General features: G+C 38.2%; 1 protein-coding gene across 17 annotated transcripts in view; it reads right to left on the bottom strand.

Moving 5' to 3' along the window:
- Positions 1–23807, bottom strand: part of ptprfa (protein tyrosine phosphatase receptor type Fa) — a 212469-nt gene extending 188662 nt beyond the window's left edge. For 5 of the 17 annotated variants that reach the window (XM_046859571.1, XM_046859618.1, XM_046859564.1 and 2 more), the window contains exon 1: positions 23256–23806. The gene's annotated coding sequence lies outside the window, so the exon portion shown is untranslated. Of the gene's footprint in view, positions 1–23175 lie in introns of all 17 variants that reach the window. The other 12 variants (XM_046859634.1, XM_046859609.1, XM_046859588.1 and 9 more) reach the window with 4 other exon arrangements.
- Between the last annotated feature and the right edge of the window lie 3225 nt (positions 23808–27032).

Raw genomic sequence — 27032 nt, forward strand, 5'->3', positions numbered from 1 at the left:
AGGTGAGGAGGCAGTCAGTGTTCCAATTCATTCCAAAGATGTTGAGTAGGGATGAGATCAGAACTCTATAGCAGGCCACTTAAGATTTTTCCCTCCAACCAATGTAAACCATATCTTCATGCACCTTGCTTTATGTACAGGGTTTCATGCTGGAACTATCTTCTACTTCAAATTGAATGCTACTGCATGCAAAAGACATTCACCAATAAACAAATCGTGTTCCTCCAACTTTATGGTAACAGTTTGGGAAAGAATCACATATGGCTGTAAAAGTCAGGGGTCCCAATACCTTTTGTCCCTATAGTGTATATTTATGTACTGTATGTTTCTTGTTCCACACTGATTGCTTTGGTAATCCTGATGTAAATAGCCAGGAACATACAGCAAACAATTATGAGAAAGAAGAGAGAAAGAATGAAAGAAGAGAAAGTTACATAATAGCAAGAGTGTTAAATAGACCTCATTCATTCATCTTCAGTAACTGGTTTAACATCGTTCCGCAATGTATCCTCTAAATAATATGCATATGGCAGGAATATGCCATGAATCTTAGCAAAACACACACACACACACACACACACACACACACACACACAAACCTAATGGCAAGCTGGATTCGACAATAAACTACTACTATGTTAAAAGACGCCCATTTAGACAAAAGCAGAATACATATCTGAGGTGACATTACTGAGCTGACCGTCTGTACAATTGCAGTATCAGTTCAGTTTCTATCTGCAAGTGTTGAGTAAATATTACACAGAGGTGGTAACATTACAGTCTGGACCCATAAGCAACATGATTAATATGTACATGTCTCTATATTCCATTCCATATCTACATCTACACAACCAGTAAAAACTATTCTCTCCCAACAGGGTTTTTAAACTAATGAGGCTCTTAGTCTGTGATGTAATGAGCCAGTTTCAGTATGTATTTATTAATAGAGATGTCAAAGCATGTTTGAAAACCTGAATACTGTAGGAAAATATATTCCCTGTTGATCTGGTTTATTTGTAGACCCAACCATCAGTACATTAAGAAATGATGCTAGTCTACATACTGGCATCTTAAATGGTGATAGCACATCCTATGGTGCTTTTAGAACTTCTCGAAACAGATTTTTATTTTACATTAGCATTTTAATTTGCCCTACTCCCTAGACAGACTTTTTTATTTAGCATGTGGACTACTTGTTTGCAACTCTAATTAATATGGATAAGATAGACCTCTGTTATTTAATAAAATAAGACATTACAACATGTATCACATGTAAGACATTATTAATGCATGTATTCGATATAAAAGCATACACATCTTTTCAAAGCACACAGCACAACCCTTCATGGCAGCAGTGCTGGCTTTGTAAATGTGCATGTAGTTAGCCCACAAAAGTTTAAAGTACTTATATATTGCTAACTTTTGGCCACACATACACTGACATTGTCATGATTTTGCCAATAGGAGATTGCCAGGGAAAAAAAGGCTTCAGTCATTCAGCCAATATTTTTGAAGGAAAAAAGAAGCAGAAAATGATTGAGGTTATCAGCTCACATCCAGAGCTGTAAGAAATGTGGTAGAAATCTTTAAGGACAGCCCACGGCAAGCCTCAGCACTACACATTGTCAGTGTGTGCACTAGGCTAATACATAATATACATCTTAAGTAGAATCTACCCCAGCCACAAACATGCCTGTAACAGACCCAGAAATAATAAACTAATTAAGTTTATGCAGTGTTGAAAGTTGAAGTATACTGATGCTAAAACATTTCATTTGTGTTCATCATAGACTATTGGTTTTAAGGATTTACAACTAGTTGCCTATTGCTTAAGTCATAGCAAATTAGAAGGATAATGCAAATGTGTTTCCTACAGTAAAGGAGGATGTGGACTGGACTTGTGCACAGAAAAAAAAAAAAGTGATATATTGACTCAGAGGTTTATAACATTCTTTACTTTGTACTACAAATGCTGCTTTGATGAACTGACCACAAAAAATTCCAAACCTGTGAAACTGAAACTCCAGACACACTAGCAGAGTCTCTCTTTTTTTTTAACTAGTTAGGAAATCCAAGCTGTATGTCCTTTAAGACTCTTTCACTCATTTCTGATTCAAAAGAAAATTCTGTCTGATTAAAATTCCAAGCATCAAGTGTTGCATTTTGCTTAAAAAATTTGACCAAAAAATGTATTTATCATTATAACTAATTTGTATTTACAGTCTAACCCTGTATTAAAACCCAACAAAAAAAGGTTGAAAAATGTGAACTAGGGCGAGAAAGAAAGATGGTATGATTATAGTTCAACATCTTGTTACATCTTTCTGAAACACGGCAGCACAAACGGAAGGTGTGAAAATGAGAACGGCAGCAAGGAGAAGATAAGGAAGGAAGAAAAAGAACGAACAAGGGAAGCCTGCAGATAGGGAGAGAGCGCAGAGCAAATTAACCTGTCTACAAGACCTCTGGGCACTGCAAAAGGAAAAAAGCAGGTTATTTATGATCTTTTATCTCACACCTGATAAGAAAACAAATTTTAATTGGGGTGAATTTAGTATTGTGGCCCGAGGTTGCTAGGTGAAACTCTAAATTCATTAATGACTGCTGTTAAAGTTAGACAATTCAATACTTGTAGAAAAGAAAAAAGAAACAAAACATCTAATATAATCAATTAGCCACAACTAATACTATTTTTGTGCTGGTTTTTTCACTAAAATAAGACCAATAATGTGCGTTTGTAAATAGAAGGCAGTAAGAACAGTAACACACAGCAATCTGATGGAGTCAATATCCACTACTATTCATTATATGATGACAACAGTCTACAATGTGTGTACATGTGTTTAAATAAAAAGTTGAAGTTTCATCTGCATCAACAAATAGCAACAAAACAGATATGCATCACAAACATTTATAATAGGCTAGCTGATGTTTAATACAGTTATTACTTTCATGAGGCACCTTTAGCTAGATAGCAAGTAGATTCCATCATTGTTTTTGTTTGGACCTTTGCACTATCAAACTTTAGCAGTTCTGTATTTAAATGAGAAACTGATGTGTTTGTGAGAGTTTAAACAAATCAAAGTTTGGTTGAAATTAGTACATTTTCACATTCATTTACATGCACACTATTGAATTGGCAAACATTATAACCTGTAAAATCTAATTTTATTAATACACCGACCAGGCATAACAGTATAACATTATAACCTGTGAAATTAATAACACTAATCATTGTTCCTTCATGGCAACTGTTAGTGGGTGAGATACATTAGGCAGCAAGTGAACATTTTGTCCTCAAAGATGATGTGTTCGAAGCAGAAATAATGGGGAAGAATAAAGATTTAAGTTTGACAAGAGCCAAATTGTGATGGCTAAACGACTGGGTCAAAGAGTCTCCAAAGCTGCAGCTCTTGGGGAGTGTTTCCAGTTTGCAGTGGTCCGTATCCATCAATAGTGGTTGAAGGAAGGAACAGTGGTGAACCAGTGAACAGGGCAACAAAGGCTCATTGATGCACGTGGGGAGTGAAGACTGGTCCGTGTAGTCTGATCCAACGGACGAGCTCCTGTAGCTTAAATTGAAGAAGTTAATCTGAAGAATGCTCAACTATCTACTACTTTAGGATGTTATGCCCGATCGGACACCATAAAGTTACGCCTGGTCGAATTTAAAGTGCTGTAACGTCATAACATCACATTAAATAAAATCAGAAAAAGGAAACTAAGAACAAAAATAAGTTTTAAGAGAAGCTTTGAAAAAGAATAAAAGATAGAGTGGACCACATACTATTTCAGAGTTTAACACCAGCTACAGGACAGATTTGATCACCCTTTGTCTTAGTACTATTACAGGTGACATAAGTAGATCCTACTATTCTTATAGCAGAATAAGGCTGGACAAGGCTAATAAAGTACTGCGGAGCAAGACCAGAAAGATCTTTATATGCATACATAACATTGTTCAACTCAAATCTGAATAAAACAGGAAGCCAGTAAAAGAGATGCTAAAACAGGGAAATATGATAGTTTATTTGATCCCCATTAGAAACCTAGCTGAACCAGCATACAAAGAATTACAGTAGCACAACGGTGTTGTAATACATGTACACAATTTGCAGGTCTTCAGTAAAGGGAAACTGTTTCAACTTTGCAATCCACATTAAATGGACGAGGTTTCCCTTTACAGCAGCACTACTGAAAAACCACATTCAAAAATTTGTCTAAGATATCAGACAGACTTATGTGCATTAGAGAAAATGGGACTTTAAGGACGGAGGAAACAGTGGGCAAGCCTGAAATAGTGACTTCAGTTTTACTTTTATTTAACTGCAGAAAACTGAACAGACTTCTCACAAATTCCTCTCATGGAAATTTTTAATTTTGTCTTTTTTTTGGACTAAACTATGGTCATGGGTTCTTTGCAGAACGTGAGATCGTTATCCCAGAAGAGCGAGCGAATTTGCGTGCAATACGAGTGGCATTTCCGCTGACGGGCACAGTGCCCGCTGAGACACCAGATTGGACCGAGCGTCAGTGAAGCCAGACACAGCGGGGCACTTCCCCTAACTGGCATAAAGTAGAATGCTCAACCTGTCCGGGGAGGACAAAAGACTGATAGCAGGAAGCTTTGTTGCACTGTAGACAGGAAAGACTTTCACTGGGTATGTAACTATTACAGGAAAGCTACAGACAGTCGATTTCCATGCAAAGTGAAATATTTGAATGTGGGCATGGCCATGTATAGCGTGCTCATATGAGGGATACCACAGACTGATGAAGGTTTTTGTTCAGATATCCATGGGACACCATGGCTGACCAATAGTACCATCATGAAACACTTAAATCTGGAATTGTGAATAATGTTGGGGTTACGCAATTTATTGTTGTAGGACCTTTCATTCCATGGTTCCTCCGACTGTCTCCAAATAAATACCTGTCCACTTTATTTTGTATTCAGTTTTAGACTGTCTGTTGTTTTTGCTAGAATCTATAACATTACTTTGGTCTCACACATCTAGCTGGTCAAGTTCAACAATAACAGACAGTTTTACTGCTTTTATTTTAGAAAACAAACTATCTAATTAGAGCACTAGGCTCACCAAGAAAACCAAAAAATCCAATTTGAATAGAGTTTATTTTATTTTTTTAAACCAGACAGAGAAATGACTTAATCCCAGTGAAACAGCCCAAGAGAGAAAGATAAAACATCCAAGCAAAACAATCCACCAGGGAGACCTTTCCATTACATTCAAGATGTTTTATCCTTTTGTTTAAATCTGAGCAGAACCCATCATAGCACAGCCCATGCTCAAATAGGAACATTTTCTCTGTGATGTTGACTCAATATAAATAGGTACTGGGCCCTAGGGACATGTTTATCTGTTACAAACAAGAGACAGTCCGACAGACAGAAAGAAAGAAAAACGAAATTGGTGGTCCCACTAAGCAGACCAGTGAGTTTTTCAGACAGGTTTAGATATATTTTTCAGTTTAATTTAAATAGGGACAGTCAACATCATACCAATTATTATTAGTACTATCATCATTATTATTAATGTCAGCAAGTTACTATGCAAACATTAAACAAGAAGAATGAACACTCATCTTTGTCCTCACATGGGGATTACTACACGCTGAAGATATAGAAGATATATTTGCTGAGCATGGTCCAAACCCGGCGTGTGTACGGTAGGATCAGAGGGCAAAGACACTGCAGATAAACCTTGAACACAGCAGCCCTGTACAGTGTATAGATATACATGGCATGCAGCCAGACTGAGAGGAAGACAGATTCCTCAGAGAAAATTTTTATTACAGCATCCACACAAATGTTCTGACAATAAAATAAATATATAAATTGATTAAAAATTGAACAGTTAAGCATGTGGATCAAAAGAATGAATAAGCTGAATACATGTTCATGTCCAGATTTTTCTAAGCTAGTCCCTTTAACTCCAACTACTAACCATTATCCAAGTGCACCAACCTTTTTCAACCTTGAATTTCATACAGAGGTCTTCATTGTGGTTCAGAGCTCCTTTCACCATTTGCTAAGAGACTGGGTGAGGTCAGCAGTTTAGTATCTGGTTTTGGTTGGAAGTATTGATGCGTCTTATTTCACTCTGCATTAAAGCATTTGTATATTTTACCTTTCAGTCAAAGTTAAAATCAGGGTTATGTGACTTGTAGAAGAGTCACACTCAAGCCAGCTCATGAATCTACATGTTTTGATCAACCTGTTGCTGAAGTACACCTGAAATCTTTAAGTATGTTTTTAAGTATTCCATTTCCCACTTGCCAACCATTGTGGGTGACACTGTCTACATAGTTTGTATTTATTTAGATATATGACACATAAGTTGGCATCATATATGGCAGAGTAGAGTAGCCCAGTACATAATTGCTTCCTAAATGGGTTGGTGGACACATTATGCAGTTTAAAGTCATACGTTTATGGGCTTAATTTTAGGTAAAATGTCACAAGCTAAACAGCCAATACATAGTCCTTAGTTTGATATAAGGTCAGGTGTAGCCTAAAAAGCCTAATTTATAATTGTTTATTTGATATATTGGGAAAAATCCTAAGCATGCTATAAATTAACTAGCAAAGTTCTATATTAAATACTAAAAAATACTAACTCACAACTATGTACACTTTCATCCAAATAATAATAATGAGTCATAAGTATCTGTCGGTTTTGATATTTTGTACTGAGGTTTAAAATATATTTTTAATTAAATAAGACGCTCAGGATAAGAGCTCTGGATAGGTCTATCTGCCAGCTGCCATAAATGTACACATAAGAATTACTAAATATCATTTAATTCATGCATTCGGAACAAGCTTTAACAAAAGAAATGCATTAAAAATAGAAAATATATATATATTATTATTATTATTTTTTTTTTTTACAAATTCTTGCCATTACTGCACTAGAATCACAATTAAAATGCAAGGAGGAAAAAAACACGCATGACAAATTTTTGAAAAAAAAGAAAAAAAAAAAAAAAACACCCTGCAAACAGCAGCTGAGTGTATATAGACATCAATATTCAGATTTTGTATGCAAGACTTGGCATGTTAATGAAGCACAGCGAGAGGGCAACAACGCTGACACCTGGAGATCATTAGTGAAAATCAGCAAGGCGTTTATCAGCATTTCTTTTACATAAAGGTTAAATTTACAGTCAGGAGTCATAACAGTTCATTGTCAATTATACTATGGATACATAATTTTTCCCCCATGCAATTCTCCTTTAGCTTTTACCCGAAATGTTCTAAGAAGGCAGTTTAAGGATATACATTATAAAAATACCCCAATATTTTCTGACTTGGGTATTATGTCCTATTTTGGAATATAGGCCATCAAAGTGCTAGCAAGAGAAACTGTAAAAGTACTGAAATATACACCAACCATATATTTTCATAAAAATATCATTATGGGGAAAGGTTGCGATTAATGGGCAGAGGTGGAAAAAGTACAAACATCCTTTACTTAAGTAGAATTACAGATACTCATGTTTTAAAAGAGTCTGGTAAAAGAAGTACTGACTATACTTTTTTAATCAAGTGAAAGTAAAGAAGTTTTGGGCTCTGACATGCACTTAAGTGAAAAGTAGCCACTGCTGCTACCTGTTTTAGTGTCACGCTGGTAACTGGACCTCACATCATATAACACAAAACAAATTTCCAATTTTGTTATCAGATGGATATATCCAGGCTGAACAACCACCATAAAGAACATAAGCAGATAATAGAAGATGATCAGTTAAACAGGAATGTCTCTGTTCTCAGTCATGTTTACATCACTGACTCCCTCTGTCTCATCCACATTAACCCCATATTTTTTATTGCCATCTGCCTTGCTCATTGTTAGCATCATAAACTAGCCTACGTCTGCGGTGCCAGGTAGAGACCTGCACTCCCACGGGACATGATGCAAATGAGTGATGGGTGTGTGTGTGTGTGTGTGTGGGGAGGTGGTGTGGGGTTATGGGAGAATAAAATTATTCTTGGGACTCCTGCAAAATGGTCTTTAAAAAACAAAAAAAAAAAATACAAATTAATAAAAAAAAAAAAAAAAAAAAACTAATAAAATGTATGTATATATATATATATATATATATATATATATTTTTAATTATTATTATTATTATTTATAACAATAATAATAAAATCACTGAGACCAAATAAAATTAATTATCTACTGCACAAACGCAACAATGGCAACTAAAATAAAAAAATTATTTACAGGCACAAGGTCAGAAGTGAACTCTTGCGTGGTTCATGCACGGTAACCACTTGTGCTTCAGACATTTTGCCTCGGTTTGCTCAAGAAAGAGGTAAATTACTGAGGGCTACAGATATTACTTGATTACTACAGAAATTAACACAAAAAAAAACTTGGCTTTTTTTTTTTAACAAGCTATAATATAAGTTTATTTTCTCAAGTTCCTTGTTCATGTCAATGTTCATCATTTACACAAAAACCTCAAATTAAATGAAACGTCTCTATTTTCCTATTTAAGTTTCTTTTTTATTCATATTCAAAAGGAAAGCAGGTGAAACTAAAGAATAAACAGTCAGTGTAATGAAAATACAACTACTTATACATTTTGCTTGCTGGCTTTTGGGGGTGGGAGCAGGAGAAAATAACATTTTTGTGGAAGCAGGCTGGAGTGGAATAAACCTTGCGGGAGCTGGACTGAAAAATCCGTCCCGTGCAGGTCTCTAATGCCAGGAAATGATACCAATGGTAGGATGAAAAAGTCATGCAATGACAGGAAATAGGTTGATGGGCTGAAAACAATGAGAAGAAATAATTGACATATTACCAAATAGATTGAAACTAAAGCAACATGTTTGGTTTGAAAATGTAAGAAGTAGAAAGTAGATATTTCTTTCAAAAATATAATAAATAAAAGTAAAAAGTTGTCCAAAAAATAAAGTGAAGTAAATTACTAATACCAGAAAAATCTACTTAAGTACAGTAACAAAGTATTTGTACTTTGTTACTTCCCACCTCTGTCAATGTTACTAAAACTATGACATTTGTTATTGCCAGATGGGCTTTGATGGGTTTGAGTGTTCTTAAATGCTAGCTATTTCTACAGTTCACACAGAAAATTGCAAAAAGGTGGTCTGAGCTCACAACTGAGCAAAGGAGCTACAACAGAAGAAAAGCACATCAGGTTCCACTCCCTTCAGCAAAGAACAGGAACTTGAGGCTATCATGGGCATAGGCTCACCCAAACTGGACAGTCGAGGAGCAAAACGAAGACTATATTTGTGTTTGCCTTCATTTTCTCTGCATGTTGTCCATGTGAACTCCGTGTTCCTCACACCTCTGCAAACCATGCAGGTAGGTGGATTGGCTATGCGAAATTCACACTGTTAGGTGCGATTGTGTGTGTTGAGTGCAAATATGTGTGCGTGTGTCCCACTTAGGGTGCGTTCCTGTCTCACGCCTCATGTTCCGAAGATAGACTCTGGATCCGGCATGACCCTGACCAGGATAAACTAGGTGTCCAATATGTCTTTTTCTAAAATCAATTGTTAAATAAAGCGTGACAAATATTTGAAACAGCCCAGTGAGGCAGAGAACAAGTTCTTCGTGACCATGTCTAATACGCTGTAAATGTTTTTGTCCCCCTGAGGCACAAGGCAAGACGTGAGAAGGGAAACATGATTGTATCCAGCTAGTAATCAATCACCGGTATTGATTAGAGTTTCCTGATGCATAATGAGACATGCAGAGAAGGATGGTTTCATTCACACACACACACACACACACACACACACACACACACACACACACACACACACACACACACTGAGTGAACTGGCTTTGGACTGTACCACTATATGAGCCTGAGTGGCTTCACTTATTCTTGTGCTTACTATTGTTGATCCGGCTGCTTTTATAGACCACCATATTCAGAAGTTAATTACTGTCTATTGCTGATGAAAGAGCTGTTCAAAGTGGCTGTATTTGTATGGCCATCGTTGTCGACATTTAGAAAGCGAAACTATTTGAGTATTTCTTTTTGCTTTTTTTCCAATCAGGGTTTTCCCATTTGGCTGCAGTGGCTGTAGTTTTACATCACAATCAGGCAGCTCTGTTTGACAATTCAGATTCATCAAGCTACGATCTAAATCTACATTCCATTGAATTCATTCTTGTTTTAATGCATATGTTTGCATGTAGGGCTTAAGCTCTGACCAACTTTATGCAAGAAAGTCAAAAAGACATGGCTGTAGGATTGCAGGAAAAGAAAATTAAGTAAATAAATAAATAAAAAATAAAAAAATCAAGCAAAGATGAAATTGGAGGCATAAGGAATTTTTGTTGTAGCACACGATGAAAGCCTTGGTTTAAACTTTTTAAAAGCAATTACAATAAACACAATAATTAACCACAGATGCACATACATAATCTTAATAAAAAAAAAAAAAAAATACAAAAAAAAAAATGGGTACAAATAAAATAAAATGTATGAAAGTAAATGATGCCTTGCTTTAGAACCATGATTAGAATCTCATTTTAGATTTTAGCATGTGCTGTTCATAAGCGATGCGATGATATTTAAATTAAGAATAAGTGATTCTGTTATCAATGTACTGTAGTATAACCCCTAGTCCAAAAATCTAAAAAAGTTGTGCTGTGTAAAATGTAAATAAAAGAATGCAATGATATTATATATTATTTCAATCAAATAAACCCATATTTTATTTTACAATAGAACATAGAGAACATGTGAAATCTAATGTTTAGATGTTTAAAACTAAGGCATGTTTCATTTTAAGTAAGGTAATTTTGAATTTGATGGCCACAACACGTCTCAAAAATATTAGGACAGCCGCAACAAAAGGCTGAAAGTAATTGTTTCTACAAAGAGACAGCGGGAGGAACATATAGGTTCTACTGAAGCAACTAAGCTTAATTGCCAACAGGTCAGTATGATTGGGTGTGAAAAGAGTGTCTACAGTGCATCTACATCTTCAGTGCATATAAGGGTAGGTCCATTATGAAGTTAGTACAGCTGTAAAAATGGTCATCAACAAGTGCATGCACTAAAGATGCTTTCAAGTGACATCACTGAACAAGAACCTCTCATTTGGTAATTGTGATTCCTTCTCTCCTCATTTCTTATTCATGAATCACATCTTTTCTTCACTTACAGGGAGGCGCCAAGAAGCAAGGATGGGAAGCAAGGAAATGAAACGATAAAGTGTAAAAGAGATAGAAAGCAGCATTAGTCACAAGACATTGTTTATAGGAAGTTTAATTGAAATGTAGAAAAAGTTCCAGACAGTCTTTCTCCTAAACACATTTGTAGTTTCCATTTAATTTACACATTTTCGAAAGTGTAAAGATTTTCATTACCATTTAACAGTCTCAATAAGTTTTGAAGTATAAGCATGTTGCAGGGGAGAAGCAGATGCAAGTGTAGCGAAGTTTTAATAAAGTGCAAACATAATATACAAAGAAACAAAAAGCACGACATATTGTGGCATGGAAAACATAGAACATTACCTGAGGAGTGAAAGCTGCGTGACAATCATGGAACAACTAATGAAAGCCAAAGAGTGCAGTGATGCTGTAAGTGAGGTTTAAAAACAAGTGCAAATTATAAGTGAATGTAAATCAAGCATAACAACAAACATATGACTTGTTGCAGTGGCTGATGGGAAGTGTAGTTTTTTTTTGCATGTATTGTTTTTTTTTTTTAATATCACTGTTGGATCACTTGCATTAGTACCATTAAAAAAAAAAATTTCAATATTTAATAAAGGAGAAAGTATTGATCTCATGAGTCTCATCCATTTCTTGTATGTTTTGCATTAATTACTCTACAGTATTCAAATGGGTTGCGATGCAAGTTATTGTGATTTTAGGTCTCCGAATCCAAAGTTGAATACATCATGCAATCAGTTTGTCAAGTTGATCATTTGATACACTTGTGGTTTGGTCAGATATAAAAAAATAATAGAACAGAAAAATGCTAATAACATGATAAATTAATGCCATGGAATCTCACTAGCTTACTTGCATATTACTCTTTATATGTTTTCTATCTTCTGACTCCAAGAGAGCACAATTAATACCCTTTCTTGAACAAAACAAAAAAAAAGAAAAATGAATACAAAAATGGCCAGTCATTCTTATCCTCACTGCATTAAAAACTGCTTCTTTCCTGGCAGCTTGCAAACAACAATCTCTCGGGCTATAAATTCACCACTGCTTTTTGCTCTGCATCTCTGGAAATTTATAACTGAAATAAACTTGAACTGTGGCCATGAAAATGCTCATATCCTTACCAGTAACACGGCTAACTGTTTTGCAGCATCGCAGGGCCATAAATCATGGCCTGCCTGGACCTGTCTGAGGCGAAACGTTTTCAGAGCCATTTACCACTGATAATGCCCCCTGGTGCTCAGGTCTCAGGGGGTGGGAGAGCTGGCGAAGGGGGGTATTGGGTGAGAAGCCCATGAATCTCCTGCTCTTTCCATCACAAACACAGCAGCTACATCAGAGCTTTGACCAACAGAAGAAAGTCCCTTAATCCCTATAGCACTTGTACTTACTGGATATTGATTTTCTGTACTTTCTAATTAACCATTAGAGCTTTGATCTTGAACACATCATATCACATGCTACGGAAGACAAAATAAGGAGACGGTAAAAGCTAATTCCTGGGAGCATTTTTTGAACTTCACTTGAATAAAACGTTAGTGAAGTTAAAAATCTAATGAATTATTAAAAAAAAATTACTCTAATGCTCATAGTCATGTTCCCCTTAGTTCTTTGTATCATATTCAGTTATAGAGAAAAAAAACGTTTATATTCGCTCTACCATGTGTCCTATAGATTAGAACCGTTCCCTTTTTGTGTCTCTGGTACACTAAACCTTTCTTCTTCAAATCATCTCGGGTAGTTTTCCCTTGCCATTATCTTTAGTCATATCAAGCTTGATAATTAGTGATAACTTAAAAATGTAGATCTGGAGTTCTATATAACTGCTGTGTGAGAATAGAATTTTTTTAAAACACAATGTTGAATGTACTGTCAATGACAGGTGTCATTGGGGATTCCTCAGCCACCAGCAAGTCCTCAGCCACCAGCAAGTCATCGTTTTTATTAATAATTTGTATGCCTAAAATTCCCCTCAAAATATTCACCAAGCCAAACTATGAAAGAAAACCTGAAACAGGTTCCAAGACTTAATTTAAGCCCCCAAAATTTAAATTAAATTTTTTACCCTGGTTTCTCTTTGAATGTGGCTTATTCTATCCACTAGATAGATTTTAACTACTGCACAACACCTACCAACTGTGCATCATGTTCAACTCTGCTTGGACCTATACTAATTTGACATGATAAAGCAGCAGAGCACAAAGAGAAAGGCTCTAGCGCCCACCTTCCATATACATGAGTTCACACATGCACACAATTAGTGTCATTCCGATTGACAATGAAGAGAAATGCCATTCTATTCACCCAGACAGCAAAGCTTAATGTACTCATGGCATTGCCAGGGTTCAATCAGATGATCCACTGATATGACAAATTCCTTGTTAGATTCAGACATTTTTAAGTGACGTTATAATTTTTTAATTCACTTTATTGTAGTATGTCTATTGCAAGTGACAAAATCTAAACCTTAAAATAAGTCTAGTAAGTGATGCTCGGGTGTCAATAAGACAAATTTATTTATTATTACAAACAAAAGAAATAAAATGCTTTTTGCTTAATACTATTTAAGTACAAAAAGTGGAGCTACCAATAAAAATAAATTCATTAATATCCAGTTGCATTCCAAATATATTCAAAGAAAAAGCTCGAACAGGTCATACCTGATGGAATATTTATGAACATGAAGGGATTTTGATATACTACTTTCACGAGATACAATCCCTGGAACATGTCAAGGTCAAAGATGAACCAATCCCCTCCAGCAGGGTATTACAGAGGCCCCCACTCAATCACCTAACTATTTCCCATCTGAGAGATCCTCCATAAAAATAGCCCATAAAATGCCCAAGTGTATTTGTTCTAGCCTGAGAGCTTACAAACAAGTATCTCCATTCCATCAAGTCTCAATTTCTTAGAAGTGTCTTTGTCTCTCCAAGCAGGACATTAACAAGTGTAAATGAAAAGTCAGCTGATTGTTGTTTGCTCAAAGGATCTAATCAGGATGTTGTTGGACACATCAGACATTCACGCCCAAAGAAGTTGAAAACACACAATGCTCTGTGACATTTTCCCACAATACACTGGTTGAGATTTAGAGGATATTCAGGGTAAAACTGACAGCACTAAATTCCTGGTAAGAGACTCAAGAGTATAGTTAGGAGTATATATTTTTTGTCCAATTTGAAATGCAAAGATGTTGACAATGATGTGTGTGTGTACATTATATTATTTATATATATATATATATATATATATATATATATATATATATATATATATATATATATATACACACACACACACACACACACACACACACACACAGTGAGGAAAATAAGTATTTGAACACTCTGCTATTTTGCAAATCTTCCACTTAGAAATCATAGAGGGGTCTGAAATTGTCATCGTACAGTAGGTGCATGTCCACTGTGAGAGACATAATCTAAAAAAAAATCCAGAAATCACAATGTATGATTTTTTTAACTATTTATTTGTATGATACAGCTGCAAATAAGTATTCGAAAACCCGAGAAAGTCAATGTTAATATTTGGTACAGTAGCCTTTGTTTGCAATTACAGAGGTCAAATGTTTCCTGTAGTTTTTCACCAGGTTTGCACACACTGCAGAAGGGATTTTGGCCCACTCCTCCACACAGATCTTCTCTAGATCAGTCAGGTTTCTGGCCTGTCGCTGAGAAACACGGAGTTTGAGCTCCCTCCAAAGATTCTCTATTGGGTTTAGGTCTGGAGACTGGCTAGGCCATGCCAGAACCTTGATATGCTTCTTACAGAGCCACTCCTTGGTTATCCTGGCTGTGTGCTTCGGGTCATTGTCATGTTGGAAGACCCAGCCTCGACCCATCTTCAATGCTCTAACTGAGGGAAGGAGGTTGTTCCCCAAAATCTCCCAATACATGGCCCCGGTCATCTGCTCCTTAATACAGTGCAGTCGCCCTGTCCCATGTGCAGAAAAACACCCCCAAAGCATGATGCTACCACCCCATGCTTCACAGTAGGGATGGTGTTCTTGGGATGGTACTCATCCTTCTTCTTTCTCCAAACACGTTTAGTGGAATTATGACCCAAAAGTTCTATTTTGGTCTCATCTGACCACATGACTTTCTCCCATGACTCCTCTGGATCATCCAAATGATCATTGGCAAACTTAAGACGTGCCTGGACATGTGCTGGTTTAAGCAGGGGAACCTTCCGTGCCATGCATGATTTCAAAACATGACGTCTTAGTGTATTACCAACAGTAACCTTGGAAACTGTAGTCCCAGCTCTTTTCAGGTCATTGACCAGCTCCTCCCGTGTAGTTCTGGGCTGATTTCTCACCTTCCTTAGGATCATTGAGACCCCACGAGGTGAGATCTTGCATGGAGCCCCAGTCCGAGGGAGATTGACAGTCATGTTTAGCTTCGTCCATTTTCTAATGATTGCTCCAACAGTGGACCTTTTTTCACCAAGTTGCTTGGCAATTTCCTCGTAGCCCTTTCCAGCCTTGTGGAGGTGTACAATTTTGTCTCTAGTGTCTTTGGACAGCTCTTTGGTCTTGGCCATGTTAGTAGTTGGATTCTTACTGATTGTATGGGGTGGACAGGTGTCTTTATGCAGCTAACGACCTCAAACAGGTGCATCTAATTTAGGATAATAAATGTAGTGGAGGTGGACATTTTAAAGGCAGACTTACATGTCTTTGAGGGTCAGAATTCTAGCTGATAGACAGGTGTTCAAATACTTATTTGCAGCTGTATTATACAAATAAATAGTTAAAAAATCATATATTGTGATTTTTTTTTTTTAGATTATGTCTCTCACAGTGGACATGCACCTATGATGACAATTTCAGACCCCTCCATGATTTCTAAGTGGGAGAACTTGCAAAATAGCTGGGTGTTCAAACACTTATTTTTTCTCACACATATATATATATATATATATATATATATATATATATATATATATACACACACACACACACACACACACACACACACACACACACACGTGTTTGAAGATGCTTGATAACAGCAGGGATTTATGCAAAAGAAAAAACACTGGATTTCACAGAATTGACAAAGCTTAGTCATGTTAGTTCATTCTCCATATCACATACTGACATTAATTAAAGGAAGATGTTCCCATTACTTCATCAAATTTTCACTTTATCTATATGCATTGTTTTGTACTGCATTGCACTGCATTCATATTAAATCCCACTGATTTATTCTCTATGGTACAGCTAGAATATTGTATGGGGATCTTGTTTGCAGTGCAGCCTAAGCAAAATGGATTAAGTGGAAGATTCAAGGGGAAGCAGGAGTTATTTGATATCAATTGTCCAATTGTACGTAGAGCTTTGAAAGAAAGAACAAAAATATAAATGTATTAAACAATGAAAATTCTATCCATATTTAAAGAAAAACATTCAAAAGGTGTATGTGGCGAACGCTAATTTTTAAATTTTATAGCCATTGTAGATATACAACGCAATACAAATACACATTTAATTTAATAAATGCTTCAATTCAATCTACATTTTAATTCATTTTTAAGCCCCATATAAGACCCATAAGCCCACATGTCCAGCTAAACAGTCCTCTGGTGTGAATTCCAAGTTAGACATTTACTTTTAATATAGAACAATGATAATTACAACATTTTTGTAGTCATTGTAGATTTGATACAAATAGATGGCTTATATTTACAGCATTTGGCAGACACCCTTATCCAAAGCAACTTACAATTATCCCAATTATCACAATTCAGCAGTTGAGGGTTAAGGACCTCGCACAGAGGTTCAGATGGGTGGCAAGTAGGTAGTGTTAGGAATTTAATTCAACCTTCTGATTAGAAGTTCAACACCACTATAGACTTTTACTTTAAAATCTATACAAAATTGTGTATTTTTTTATTTTATTATTTTTTTACACAGTGGTGGGCAGTCAGGGCCAGCAAGAACTTCTCTGTGGGCCTAAACTCTATAGGAATCATTTTGTCTATGAATATGTATTAAAATTGCACCCATTAGTCATGATAAATATATATTCACTTAATTTCATAACATTTCTCTTGCTTGCCCTGATTCTGGGAACATGCATAGTGCATATTTACTTTAAAGTTCTATTCAATCAGATTTTAGCCTTTACATCATGTGTTGCAAGGCTCAAAGGAATCTGCCTCAAGCCTTCAGAATGAACACTGCAGGTGTCTGCCTTGTAGCTTACAATTCATGTTGCTTAACGCTGTTGCTTTAGCCAGTTAGATTTTGAGTTGACAGTACTGGTGCCATCTAGCAGGTGTACAGTAACGTATGCATTTTTACATCCTTTGATTGGATGGTCAGATTGCACTACTCAGAAATTGCAAAGCAAATCTGTAGAAAACTGCACAAGCTCAAATGTGTAAATGTATGTGTATTTTTAAAAAATTATATGCATAGTGGAAAGAAATGAGAAAGACTTTTCTACCATCTGAACAGAGCTCTGTTCAGATCTTAAAATGCATCGGTTCTTAAAATGCATCTCTGAAATGGTTTTTAATAACATTTTCACCTCAACCTAGGCTTAATCGAGTCTGAAAAACTGAAATACCCTCAAACAGCTCAACTGAGATTCAGGGTCATCTTTTAAAGCTGTACAATCCCAATGGTGCTGAGACAGATGCACTTTCGATGCACTCTCCTGAGCAATGGCAGTTGGAACACATTGCTTTGGCCACTTTTCCTGCATATATTAACAGCTTGGAGTTTTCTACAAAGATCATCAATCGTGCATCTGTCTTCTAACTGCAGCAGAGTGACGATATGCAGACTTGCTGTATAGACAGAATCAACTTATCTTGTTGTGGGAATTCATAATGCTAATTGCTGTTCGTTCTAATGAAAGCACCTGTTACAATGTTTATTCTTAATTATTCATGAAGGTGCATTCATTTAAGTTATTAAGCAACAACAAATAATTATCAGGAAACCATTAACCTACTTGCATGAAACAGGACGTGAGACCCAAGTGCAGCTTATAAAGTTTATTAACGTCAGGAAGGATAAACATGAGAACAGGTAATTGGTTTGCTTAATATTAATATAATCTTTAATTTACTTTGAAATTGGAGTTTGCAAGACAAAGTAGTTTCAGCTGACTGTAAAACCATTATGCTGATGTCAGTGATCACTTTGAATCATTTTATCTCATTCCCAGACACAACAGCAACATAGCATGATGAATGATTGAAGTTGTGTATGATAAAAAAAAAAACCCGTAATACTACTTGCAAGCTATGTTACTACTAGGCAGTGCGATTGCTTACATGCTGTAAATGTCATGCTCAGTGTTTGAACTCAGAAATAGAAAGGTGATGAGAAGGTCAGTGAATGAAAGCCTACCTGCTTTTATCACTGTAACAAATTATACAATGATGTCAACAAAAAAAGCTCTGAAAATCTCTTAATCATTACATCACCTCTAGTATTGAGTTGTGGGAAAAGGCCTGCAGCAAGCTTTGCCTTAGCTGCTGCTGATCAAAAGGAGCTCAGGGATTTTGGAGTGAAAGCCTTGGTTTTTATTAGCGTGATGCTGAAAAGTACAAAGCTTCCCTTTGCTACATTAGCTGACAGCACGGCTTCATTCAAAGAGCAAATCTCACTGCTATAGAAGAAGATGGAAGACGAGAAACCTACTCTAATGCACATCTCTATATAAAGAACTGAGGATATAACATTCATTCATTCATCTTCAGCATCTGCTTTATATTTGTCAGTTTATGATATTCACACCTTAATAGAGACCCCACATCATTGCAGGACACCAGGTACAATAGCACTAACACTGTGCCACCTACTGGTTTATTTTTGAGAGTGAAAAGGAAACCAGAAAACCCAGATGAAGCCCACTGTGCCACTCTACATAGTATATGTACATATATAATATGTTGTATAATGCTGATTATCACTAAACGAAAATATTACATCAGATTTTCTTCCACTAATAAACCACATCTAGAACAGAGCTATAAAACTTAATTAGTGGAATGTCTGTTGTATGTTATACAGTAATATTATAAATGCAAGGTTTGATACCGACCTAATTCAATAAGATGTACTTCATTATGCCACCGGCAACAAGGCATTTGTAAACATTGATTTTTTCTGCTTTGCTTTTTATCTGTTTACAATAAAATATCACAGTAGGATTTGTTTACATATTCACACTTATTTTTTTTCTAGAGTGACATACCAGCACTTATATTTCTTTCTTAAGCTTCTCCTAATTAAATAGGCCACTTGGTACACATATAGTTTAATGGGTTATAGATTGTGTACCTTTTTTCCCCCTTGAATTAAATAGCTGGGCATTTCACTACAACAGTCTATTGAAAGAAATCATCTTTAGAGAGAAGCAAAAGACAATTTCAACCTTGAAAAAATAAATAAATAAATACAATTTTGTTGAAATACATTCAATTTATTATTTCAATTTGCTGGAATATGCTAGAGATTTCTATATAGAGTTTTATCATCCAATCTTTTTTCCACACCTTTTTTAACACCAATGTTACATTAAAAACTTGTTGTGCTCCTATAGCAAATTTTTATACCATATCATAATGCTACCACTGAAAATCAGCATGAATGATAATGAAACCAATTGAGACCAGTCATCGTGTGCTTCCACAAACAGTGGCATATTTTCCCAGATTGCCCTTCACAGTGCTTATGGGCCATCTCTAACACACACACTGGTGATTCAGATTGCAGTCTCCTGCTGGTTTTGTTTTGGTGTGACAGTCATGACCTGTGGTCTGTTGATTGAGTCAGGCTCTTGGTCTGTGTGGAAATAACACAAAATCACTACTGAATGAACGACAGCCGAGCCTGAGAGTAATTCTAACTTCCGTGTCCTGGTATTGTGTGCTTGTGCACAGAGAAATTTTGAGTAGTTCTGGACACCTCAATCTGTAGACAGTCTTCCAGGACACAAAAAACATGCATGACCATCTTCCAGTCCTTGTGCTTGTGATCAGTGTAGTAGCAATAAAATAATCATCCATTCCTCTAATACACAACAAGTTAGATGCAAAGTTTTGGTAATATGCTAAATAAATAAATACATTTTAAAAACTCATGCAGGATGCGGAACAGTCTTGTGGTTTGATAAGCAGATTTAATTAAACCAGTGTTAATTTTGTTAAATGAATTAAGTGAATTTTTGTAAAAGGATGCTATTTATTCCGATGTTCGTATTTCTTCGTTTATTATTCATACCACAAAGCTACAATTAACATAACAGATGGTGATGCATGTGGGTGGAAGAAACAAAATTTTCATTGATTAAAAAGAAAGTCGAGGAAAAACCGTTAAAAATGAATCGGATCATTAGAAATGTTATTCAATAATTATTAGGATGGCATGCCAACGGTGATCACTATTAATTATTACTATTATTTGGCTCAATATTGATGTCATACTTATGAAAAGATGTTCAGACCATTTGAAATGTATCCGTACTTTATCAGGTCTATACTATACCATCTCACCAGAATCTGATTACATAGCATAATCCCAGCATTATTCAAATGTAAAATATTGGCATGCTGTAATACAGTGCATCGTCACTTGCCTAATTACATCACTATCCAGAAGACGTCAGCATGACTCAGAAGCCCATAAAACACAGTAGTATAATTTTGCAAGCAAGCACTCCTTGAATGAATAAAAATCCAAATATGGCTCACATATGCACGATATAGGAGCGAATGCATCATTACTCCAAAGAGGTTAGGGGTTGATAATAAAGAAGATAACCCTCGCCTGGGATATGAGTCATGCTTCAATTTCCGCTGGGACAGATTTCTTGCTCGTGTCATGGTGCATGGGGCAGCATGATGTGCGAATAGTTGTTTCTAATGCAGAGTGACCATGGATCACTTCTGATTCTTACAATCAGTGACTCAAGCCTCTTAGATTTAGTGCAACCACAGGATGACTTACCAGAAAACATGAGAAATAATAAAGGGCACCAAAGAGAAATGAAAAAGCAACTTAACAGTCCACTTTGGCCAAACCCTGAAACTCAATATCACTAATCAAACCTATGCATGGGCTTATGAGCTGTCAGCTAGGCTAAAGGAAATGAAAGAGCAAATAAGTGTCTGAAAAATTAACCGGTTTCAACTCGGAAATTAAAGCAACCATTCAGAAATGGATGAAATATTATGCATGATGAATTCATGCATTGCATAGTCTTCCACTGTCTATTATTAAAATTACAGCTGATTTATTAGCACGACCATCCACTGAAAGGTTGAGAGAGAGGGGATGGGGGATCAGTGTTAATGATCAGCATTAAAGGGAAGAAACTGGAAGAAAGACAGATATTGTGCGAGACAAACACATACGAGAGAGAGAGAGAGAGAGAGAGAGAGAGAGAGAGAGAGAGAGAGAGAGAGAGAGAGAGATCAGAACCAGCAGTGTGTTTGCTCTGTTTATGATTCAGGCCTCTGCATTGACACTTGAGTGGGATTCCATTAGCAGAGGGCAAAGCCATTTACTGGATTACGAATAACATGCTATATTCTAAAAACTAACAAACTGTGGTGAAAGAAAAGAAAAAAGCCTACATGAGGATGAAGCGGTCCAAATGATTTAACTGCCAGAAATAAATACATAATATAATTGAAATAAATATATGCATTCTCTTCCCAGCCAAGGAAATACAGTAAGTGCAAGAGTCTTATGTATAATGAAAATGCATAGCTGTTATTAAGAGCTCTTTAAATCACTTGAAGAGGTTCTACACAGTAATATACAACATGTAATAAAAAGCTAAACATCCTTGATTTTCAACATGAAAACATGACATGTCTGCTAAAAAGATTTGAAATTAATAGCCTTCAACAGCACTACCATAAAGCCTTGAACATTTACAGCGCCAGTTTAACTCTGACTGTGCCAAATGAAAGAAATAATTTGGAGAATTCTAGTGTGCAGATTTTTTTATTTTAGATGACAGCAAAAGCCTTATAGCTCCAGTGCAAAGAATAATCAAGTGTTCGACTCAAGGCACATTTCAGTTAATTGACAAGAGAAATGTTCGATTTTTTTCCTACCACAAAAGCATTCCTTTAGCACATATGCAGTACATTTTGACCCGGCTCCGTTTACAGAAACACTAAGAGTTCATTTAACACTGGCAATATTTTGTGCTTCTTCGGCTAAAGGCAAAGACCAAACTGTGAGTGAACTCAGACGCAGAGTCTGCTCCCAGGGGTATCTGTATCCCATAAGCCTGTCATGATTACAAAACCCCAGAAACAGACAGAATGAAGAACACAATGGCAAACATAGAACACAGAGTGGCCAATCTCACAATCAAGCTCCTTGTGTTTGTGTGCATGAGTAGGTGGTGGATCTCTAGAACGCAACACCTTTCTCTCTCTCCCTCTCTGACACACACACACACACACACACACACACACACACACACACACACACACACTCTCTGCAGCAGGTTCATCTCGTATTAAACCTACATCGTGTTTGCTCTCGTTTCCTCAGATGGTGCGAAATGCAATCATGTTTTACAAGCAATTCCAGTCCCACATCTAGAATAAATCCAGTTGAAACTGGTATAGGCTATAAGTTACTTGTCATGTGTCATGTTTAAATGCAAGCAACAGGACTGACACTCCGGACTTGCTGCATCCATTTCTGAGTCATGTATGTGCTCTTATGCAATTCTGAACGCAACAGATTTGCAACAATCAGTCTCTGCAACCAAATGCATGTAACAGGTTTTTATTTAAAAAAAAAAAAAAAAAAATCAAAAGGAGTTTATGGTTTAATTAAACCGGAAAAAAATTGGAAACACTTAAGAAATAAGGGAAGAGGTGTTAATTAAACCAATGCAAGTGCTAAAAGGCTGTCGCGTGAGAAATTCAGTAAGCATGCATGCATTAAAAAAAAACCCGCACTTACAATTCAAGGTCCCTGAAGTGTTCCTGTATCCCCTTAAAATCAGAGCAGGATGATGTGAGCTGTGCGCATTTTAAACTTACGCTCTCTCCATGCATTGATGCTTTCTCTGGGTTCTCTGTCCTCCGCTGTATCTAGTGCGCGCGCGCGCCCGCTCGCCCAGAACAGCAGCCGTGTCCCCTCTTTTTCTCGCTCTCTTTCTTTTTTTCCCCCCCTTCTTCACTCGCTTTGGCTGTGTCCTGTTTTCTCTCCACAGAGTCTTAAAGCAGACAAAAATGTTTTTCCTCCCACGCAAATTCAAAGTATATTCCTTAAAGACGAATATAAGGTCCGTTGCACGAAACCAATAGATCTTCTGTCGTCCGTTTGTGCGCGCGCTTCTGCGTGTGGCAGGCGGCAGCTCTGCTCTCTTTCAGCTCGCTCGCGCTCGCGCTCTCTCCCTCTCTCTCTCTCCCTCTCTCTCTCTTTCGCTCCCTCTCTCACTGACTTGTTTGCCTGATACCGGACGTGTTTCCTTCCAGATCCTGATCCTCTGCTCCGGATCTTGGAGTGTTTGCTATTGCATGCTTAAAAACTTATCACGAGGATAACATGTGTGCTGGATCAGTGATTTCCCTATGCTCTGCTTTTTTTTTTTTTTTTTGCTTTTTTTTCTGAAATCGCTCTCACCTGATTGCACTTACCAGCTTATTAACACACGAGTCATGAGGCTGACTGGGAATCAATAAAATGCTTATACACTCACACACTCAAAATGCAGGCATTCATTTATTTAGTAAACAGTTTATCCTGTGCAGGGTCAAATTAATTAGGTGGCAGAACTGGGATTATTGGGACAAGACAGGAGCCACCCTAAATGAAACAATGGTCCAATGCAGGCACTGTGCACAAACCCATTCACAACTGTCTGCTTACCTGCATGTTTTGGAAAGATGGGTGACCCCAACAAACCTAGAGTAAGCCCAAATGAACATGCAAAAACATGCAAAACTACACACCCGCTGTAGTAACCCTGAATCAGGACCAAACCTCAGCACCTGGAGCTGTGAGGGGGTGATTCTATTTACCACACCATGATGCCACAAGAGGTTTTTAGGTGCTGGAGACCCAACTACATTTTATTTAGCTGCTTTCAAAACTCTGAAACAGATGAAAATGATGAATGGTTTGGAAGCCTGTTTTAAAGAAATGTGTTTACATGATTTGTTGCAGTGGGTATAGTTTTGCCTTCTCACAGCTCCAGTGACCACCGTTTGATGTTATTCTCGTGTCTTCAAGGATCTCTGGTTTCTTTTCACAATGCATTCCTCGAACAACAATGCACCACTACTATGTGGATTGGCTATACCGTTTGCCTTTGGGTATGAATAAATGTGTGGCTGTGTGTGCATGGTGCCCTGTGATTAAAAGCCATCCCATTTAGGGTGTATTCCCATTTTATCACACTGTTCCTAAATAGGATTCCAATCCACCACAACCCTGACTAGGAAAAAGCAGTTTCTGGAGATGATGATGGTTTGCATTGTTATGTGCATAACCACATAAGGAGTAAAATAAACTGTAATTTTTTTTCATAATAGGAGAATGTCTAAACTAACATTTATTGTGATGTGAGTATTTCAAAATATTTAGAAACATTAAAAAAAAATACAACAGATGAACAAAAAACGAAAACTGCTCACCTTTAGCAAAATAGATTTTATTTGCCCTTTTAAAAGTAAAATGTCCCCTCAAAAACACCTGTTTAAAAATTATTGACACCCAATGAAAAAAAAAAAGTTTTGACCCATTTGCCTTCAGTGGTATTCCTAATTTTTCTTATTTTTAACATTATATGTTTATACTGAAGACACACTTTGCATTCTCATAATCAGCTTTATGAGGTAGTAACCTGGAATAGTTTTCAATCAATCTCGATAAGTTCAGAGAGGTATTGAGTACTTGGCTGCTTTTCCTTTACTCTCCCGTCCAAATTTTCTCAACTAGCGATTGTGGAGTGTCAGAAAGTTAGGGTTATAGGATCCAAGGCAGATGCAAAAGGAGCAGGGGAGAAAGGCTGTGCAGAGCTGAATCGGAAGCCGATTCAGGAGTCGATTCAGGAGTCGATTCCGGGAGCCGATTCGAGCCGATTCAGAGCCGATTCAGAGAGCCGATTCAGAGAGCCGATGTGCGAAGGGTGAGGATTCCGAGCCGGAAACCAGAGCGCGTTCAGCGCGAGCCGAACCGGAACACGCCCAGCGCGAGCAGAGCAGAGCAGAGCAGAGCCGAGCCGGAAACCGGAACACGTCCAGCGCGAGCAGAGCAGAGCAGAGCCGAGCCGAGCCGAGCCGAGCCGGGAACCGAAGCGCGTTCAGCGCGAGCAGAGCAGAGCCGAGCCGAACCGGAAACCGGAGCGCGTTCAGCGCGAGCCGAAACCGAAGGACAGAATGTTCAGGTCAGAGACAACGAAACAAACAAAAGAACAAACAAACAAAACAGAATACGCTGGAGAGTGCTCAGGGCAAGCCTAAAGACAATCTGGCACTGACTGGAGGATTCAGGCGTCCTTATAAGTGCCAGAAAATCATACACCAAATCCGTGCAGCTGGTTGGGAGTGGGCGTTTCCTCTGTGGTTGAGGCGGTAATACCTGAAGTGCTCAAGCGGGCTGACAGTACCCCCGCCCAGGGCGGCCCCGACGCCCAACAGGCTGCCAGGTGGGCCCGATGAAAGCCAGCAATCAGGTCAGGGTCCAGGATAAAGCGGAGGGGACCCAGGAGCGCCTCAGGACCATAGCCTCCCAATCCACAAGGTACTGAAGGCCCCGCCACGACGACGGGAGCGGAGCAGGCGGCGACGGTGTAGGCAGGACCCCAGCAATGACCCGGCGGGCGGAGGGGCCTGGCGGAGGGCACCAGGAGCAGGCCTGAACGGGTCGAACCCTAGACACATGAAACGTAGGGTGGACCCGAGCGCCTGGGGAGCCTGAGCCGGAGGGCCACGGATTAATAACCTTGGAAATGGGGAAGGGGCCGATAAAGCGCGGGCGAGCTTCCGACAGGTGGCCTTAAGGGAAGGTCCCAGTAGAGAGCCACACACGTTGCCCGGCACGGTAGCGGGGGCTAGGCACTGCCACGGTTGGCCCCTGGCAAAGCCTTATGCCATTCTTGAGCAGGGCTGCTCGGGCCGTCCTCCAGCCTCGACGGCAGCGACGAAAGAAAAGGCGGCAGAAGGAACGGCGGACCGGGGTTCCTGGTTGGAGAAAATCGGCAGAAAACCGTGGACCACCTGGAAGGGCGCAAGTCCTGTGGCAGCAGTGGGAAGAGTGTTATGGGCATACTCAATCCATAAAAGTTTGTCCGACCAGGAGGAGGGTTCCCGACTGCAAAGGAGACGGAGACCGGTCTCAAGATCCTGGTTGAGCCTCTCGGTCTGTCCGTCGCCTGGGGTGAAACCCAGATGAGAGGCTGGTCGAGATGCCCAGGAGGCGGCAGAACTCCCTCCAAAACTGCGCCGAGAATTGGGGTCCGCGGTCCGAGACGATATCTCTGGGGAAACCATGGAGGCGGAATATGTGCTGGAGGGCCAGCTTGGCGGTTTCCTTGGCAGACGGCAGCTTGGGCAGAGCGATGAAGTGGCCCATCTTAGAAAATCGATCAATGACCGTCATGACAACCGTGTTGCCACTGGAAATGGGCAGCCCGGTAACGAAGTCCATGGCGATGTGCGACCACGGGCGTTCGGGATAGGAAGGGGCCAAGAAGACCATGGGGCGGCCACGAGGGTTCTTGTGTTGGGCACAGTCGGGCAGGCCGCGACAAAGTCCCGGTGTCCTTTACAACAGAAGGCCACCAGAAGCGTGCCTTGACCAGAGACAAGGTG

The sequence above is a fragment of the Silurus meridionalis genome, chromosome 1 (assembly GCF_014805685.1).
Source record: "Silurus meridionalis isolate SWU-2019-XX chromosome 1, ASM1480568v1, whole genome shotgun sequence".
Lineage (NCBI taxonomy): Eukaryota > Metazoa > Chordata > Actinopteri > Siluriformes > Siluridae > Silurus > Silurus meridionalis.